The sequence below is a fragment of the Amblyomma maculatum genome, chromosome 1, assembly GCF_055883805.1.
Source record: "Amblyomma maculatum isolate TAMU_Amacu chromosome 1, ASM5588380v1, whole genome shotgun sequence".
NCBI classification, from domain to species: domain Eukaryota; kingdom Metazoa; phylum Arthropoda; class Arachnida; order Ixodida; family Ixodidae; genus Amblyomma; species Amblyomma maculatum.
The window spans coordinates 259,970,794-259,976,119 of NC_139344.1; the positions used below are offsets into that span (position 1 = coordinate 259,970,794).

Sequence of the window (5,326 nt, forward strand, 5' to 3'; positions counted from 1 at the left end):
ATACTCAAAATAAAATAGTTTCTGTGTTTATTTCTTCATGAAATTGGACCAGGCAAACGATTTTTCAAGTAAATAATTTCAATGTAAAACAGTCTCATTGAGATAAAAGCCAGTAATAAACACACTATTATCAGCATACATGATGAGCTGAGCACTGTTGTCAATTATGTCATGATATGAATTATGTCATTTATGTACAAATTCAGCAAAAGTGTGCCTAATACTCTTCATTGAGGTACTAAACAAAATATATAAAGGATGATTTGTTACTGTTCATCTGATTCCTTGAATGGGACTTGATTCAATTATTTCCAATACCTTTGCGAGTGCTGGTAATTAAAAAAAATATCTCTACGAACGTGTGCTCCATGCTCTAGCAGATTTCATAGAGTTCCCCGATAGAATATTGAGCTTTTATATTAGCATTGCATGACATGTTAATTGGATGTGAAGCATGTTTGATGTTCACAAATGCATGCCATTTCCATAATTTCGACTCCCTTAATTGTACGAAATGTTGGCACAGAGCTGAACTGTTGCCATTGAATTGGACTCCAAATTGTTGACTGGGGGCCAATATCCAGTTGGAAATGGTCATTTCCGATTTTGATTTGGCCTCAATCTGTTTTGTTAAACTTGGAACAAAGCCATACTGCCGCGGTGCAATCCATCGCTACGTACGTGGTTCGGCTAGAGCAGCTCTTTAGACACAGTGACAGACACAGAGACCATTTTTATTTAAGAAACAGCCAACAAAAGTGAACTGAAAACATGGCAACTGCTCACCCCATACATGGTTACTATACAAAGGCACACTGCACTTGAACCTTGTCTAGGACGCCTAGCGCGTAGGATGCTTTCGTGAAAAAAAAAAAAAAAAAAAAACGGCGTTGTACATGGCATCGAATCCAGGTGCGTACACTTCTGCCTTTTCCCGTGCTCTCGAGTTAAGTGATCCTTGGATGGCGACTATAACCTTCGAAATGTGATGCATTTATAAAAAAAAAATACACAGCGGCACAAAGCCGCGGTGTATATTGTAGCCTATCGCGAGGCCTAGTTTGTCGTCTCTGCAGCACTGGAGAGAACGACGCTGGCCAAGTGCTAGCTGCAGCAGCTGTGGAATGCACGAGGTAAGTTAGAATTAAGCAGTACAGTACTTTATGAAGCAATATTCAAGACGATTATGCAGTTGTTATATAAAATGTCGATACTTCCATTAACATCGCTGAACAAAGCCGCAGAATACTATAGCTGTTAAGCCTGTTGTGTGGGCTTAGCGTTCGTCGCGGCAGTAGAGTGACGCTTGCCACGTGTTCTGCAGCTGCTGCACGGAGACTCGGAAGAATGCGTGAGGGAAGCAGGTAATAAGCACTGTAGCACTTTATTAAATCAAATTTGACACGATTAAGCATGCGTGTATTTACGTATAGCCTGGTAAAGAGGCCTAGCGCGCAAGTTATTTTGGTGGCCGCGACGATTGATACGAAGCCACGTGCAACGTAGAGAGGGAAGAGGAGTACGGGAGGTGCAGGTCTGCGGTCTGCCAGGAAACATTGGGGCGGCCCTGAAAAGGGCCGTTTGGATGCGCAGCGACGTGACGGCGTGGCGAACACAACGCCCTGCACTCGTCCGTGGCCCTTTGCCGTGCACCGTCAACAGCGGTGCACTACGTCGTACACAGTGCCATGGTTATATGCTGCCCTGGATGCTGTCGCGATGCTTCTACTGTAGACATTTACGAGGGTTGCGGCGATGATCTTGGAGAGCTGATCGGTGCCGCGATCCCTGACATATGGGCTGCTGCGTACAAAGAAAATCCTCGGCCTCTTCGCAGCATACAGGAAACGGTGCTGTAAAAGAGTAGAAAAAAGTTGCATTATGAACATAGCGATTTGATGAATGCGCAACATATTACAAAACCTTCGACAAAGAAATCTGCGTTCTTGTACCTCTTTCAGGGTTGAGAATGCGCACGGCAGACGTGCGCCTCAGCATAGCAGTCAGGCAGCGCTTAGTTGCCGACGGCGGATGTTTTCGTGGAGGTCTCCATAGCCGTGGCCGATTTTTTTTTTTTTTTTGAACACGAGGAGCGTCCATGCCACGAGCTGCTGCTGCACGAGGTCCTGGAAGCACGTGGGGAGAGACAAGTGACACAGCACTTATAAATAAGCAAAATGAGAGACAATTTTGCGCAATTTATACTTACCTTGACGGTGCTTGCGATCTCCCGCAGGTCGTCGCCATTATCAACGTCATTCCGCCCAACGTACAGCACGGATCGGCGTGCCGAAAGCGCATTGACGTAAACGCGCAGGCCCGCCATCGTCGAGCACCTCGGTGACCGAACGCGCCTGTGTCATGCAGCAGCGAGATCCACGAACCGAATGCCGGAATCGCGCGCGTTGCCAGAGCGGGGGCTCCTAGCGATTCCCTAGAGCGTCTAGGGACGAAAAAAAACAAGCAAACCCAGTTTTTGATACGTCACGTCCGGTTAAGCATTGAGCCCGACGCAAAAAACGTCACGCCAGGCCGCGGCGTGTCCACCAATCAGCGTTTCCAGCCGATCTACCCCTAAACGCTTCTGTACAGGGTGGTGACAGAAGCGTTTAGGGGTAGCTCGGCTGGAAGCGCTGATTGGTGGACACGCCGCGGCCTGGCGTGACGTTTTTTGCGTCGGGCTTGATGCTTAACCGGACGTGACGTAGTCAAAAATTGGGTTTGCTTGTTTTTTTTCGTCCCTAGACGCTCTAGGGAATCGCTAGGTGCCCCCCGCTCTGGCAACGCGCGCGATTCCGGCATTCGGTTCGTGGATCTCGCTGCTGCATGGCACCGGCGCGTTCGGTCACCGAGGTGCTCGACGATGGCGGGCCTGGGCGTTTACGTGAATGCGCTTTCAGCACGCCGATCCGTGTTGTACGTTCGGCGGAATGACGTTGATAATGGCGACGACCTGCGGGAGATCGCAAGCACCGTCAAGGTAAGTATAAATTGCGCGAAATTGTCTCGCATTTTGGTTATTTATAAGTGCTGTGTCGCTTGTCTCTCCCCACGTGCTTCCAGGACCTCTTGCAGCAGCTGCTCGTGGCATGGACGCTCCTCGAGTTCAAAAAAAAAAAAAAACGGCCACGGCTATGGAGACCTCCACGAAAACATCCGCCGTCGGCAACTAACCGCTGCCTGACTGCTATGTTGAGGCGCACGTCTGCCGTGCGCATTCTCAACCCTGATTGAGGTACAAGAACGCAGATTTCTTTGTCGAAGGTTTTGTAATATGTTGCGCATTCACCAAATCACTATGTTCATAATGCAACTTTTTTCTACTCTTTTACAGCACCGTTTTCTGTATGCTGGGAAGAGGCCGAGGATTTTCTTTGTACGCAGCAGCCCATGTCAGGGATCGCGGCATCGATCAGCTCTCCAAGATCATCGCCGCAACCTTCGTAAATGTCTACAGTAGAAGCATCGCTACAGCATCCAGGGCAGCATATAACTAGGCACTGTGTGCGACGTAGTGCACCACTGTTGACGGTGCACGGCAAAGGGCCGACGAGTGCAGGGCGTTGTGTTCGCCACGCCGTCATGTCGCTGCGCATCCAAACTGCCCTTTTCAGGGCCGCCCCAATGTTTTCTGGCAGACCGCAGACCTGCACCTCCCGTACTCCTCTTCCCTCTCTACGTTGCACGTGGCTTCGTATCAATCGCCGCGGCCACCAAAATAACTTGCGCGCTAGGCCTCTTTACCAGGCTATACGTACATACAGGCATGCATAATCGTGTCAAATTTGATTTAATAAAGTGCTACAGTGCTTATTACCTGCTTTCCTCACGCATTCTTCCGAGTCTTCGTGCAGCAGCTGCAGGACACGTGGCAAGCGGCACTCTGCTGCCGTGACGAACGCTAACTAAGCCCATACAACAGGGTTAGCAGCTAGAGTATTCTCAGTGTGGTGCGGCTTTGTTCAGCGATGTTAATGGAAGTATCGACATTTTATATAACAACTGCATAATCGTCTTGAATATTGCTTCATAAAGTACTGTACTGCTTAATTCTCACTTACCTCGTGCATTCCACAGCTACTGCAGCTAGCACGTGGCCAGCGTCGTTCTCTCCAGTGCTGCAGTGACGACAAACTATAGGCCTCGCGATAGGCTACAATATACACCGCGGCTTTGTGCCGCTGTGTATTTTTTTTTATAAATGCATCACATTTCGAAGGTTATAGTCGCCATCCAAGGATCACTAACTCGAGAGCACGGGAAAAGGCCGAAGTGTACGCACCTGGATTCGATGCCATGTACGTTTTTTTTTTCTTTTTTTACGAAAGCATCCTACGCGCTAGGAGTCCTAGACAAGGTTCAAGTGCAGTGTGCCTTTGTATAGTAACCATGTATGAGGTGAGCGGTTGTCATGTTTTCAGTTCACTTTTGTTGGCTGTTTCTTAAAAAAGATTGTCATTGGTCTCTGTTTCTGTCTGTGTCTAAAGAGCTGCTCTAGCCGAACCACGTACGTAGCGATGGATTGCACCGCGGCAGTATGGCTTTGTTCCAAGTTTAACAAAACAGTTGAGGCCAAATCAAAATCGGAAATGACCATTTCCAACTTGGATATTGGCCCCCAGTCAACAATTTGGAGTCCAATTCAATGGCAACACTTCAGCTCTGTGCCAACATTTCGTACAATTAAGGGAGTCGAAATTATGGAAATGGCATGCATTTGTGAACATCAAACATGCTTCACATCCAATTAACAAGTCATGCAATGCTAATATAAAAGCTCAATATTCTATCGGGGAACTCTATGAAATCTGCTAGAGCATGGAGCACACGTTCGTAGAGATATTTTTTTAAATTACCAGCACTCGCAAAGGTATTGGAAATAATTGAATCAAGTCCCATTCAAGGAATTAGATGAACCTTAACAAAAACAAATCATCCTTTATATATTTTGTTTAGTACCTCAAGGAAGAGTATTAGGCACACTTTTGCTGAATTTGTACATAAATAACATAATTTATATTGACAACAGTGTTCAGCTCATCATGTATGCTGATAATAGTGTGTTTATTACTGGCTTTGATCTCAATGAGACTGTTTTACATTGAAATTATTTACTTGAAAATTTGTTTGCCTGGTCCAATTTCATGAAGAAATAAACACAGAAAAACTATTTTGTTTTGAGTCTGAAATAAGAAAATGATGTAAGAGATGGCTACCGACCTATAATAAAAATATTGACCTTGTAGAAACTCGCATAAGTCTTAGTGTGAATTTTTTTCATTTGAGATAGGAAATTCATATAAACAACACTGCAAATAAAAAAAAG

General features: G+C 46.2%; 1 long non-coding RNA gene across 1 annotated transcript; it reads right to left on the reverse strand.

Annotated features, from left to right (window-relative positions):
* Positions 1 to 1,795: 1,795 nt before the first annotated feature.
* On the reverse strand, positions 1,796 to 2,347 carry LOC146206354 (uncharacterized). The gene is made up of 3 exons (XR_014704430.1): positions 2,210 to 2,347; positions 1,953 to 2,126; positions 1,796 to 1,853 (listed from the first exon to the last, which is right to left on the reverse strand). It is a non-coding gene; the product is annotated as an uncharacterized LOC146206354 (long non-coding RNA).
* Between the last annotated feature and the right edge of the window lie 2,979 nt (positions 2,348 to 5,326).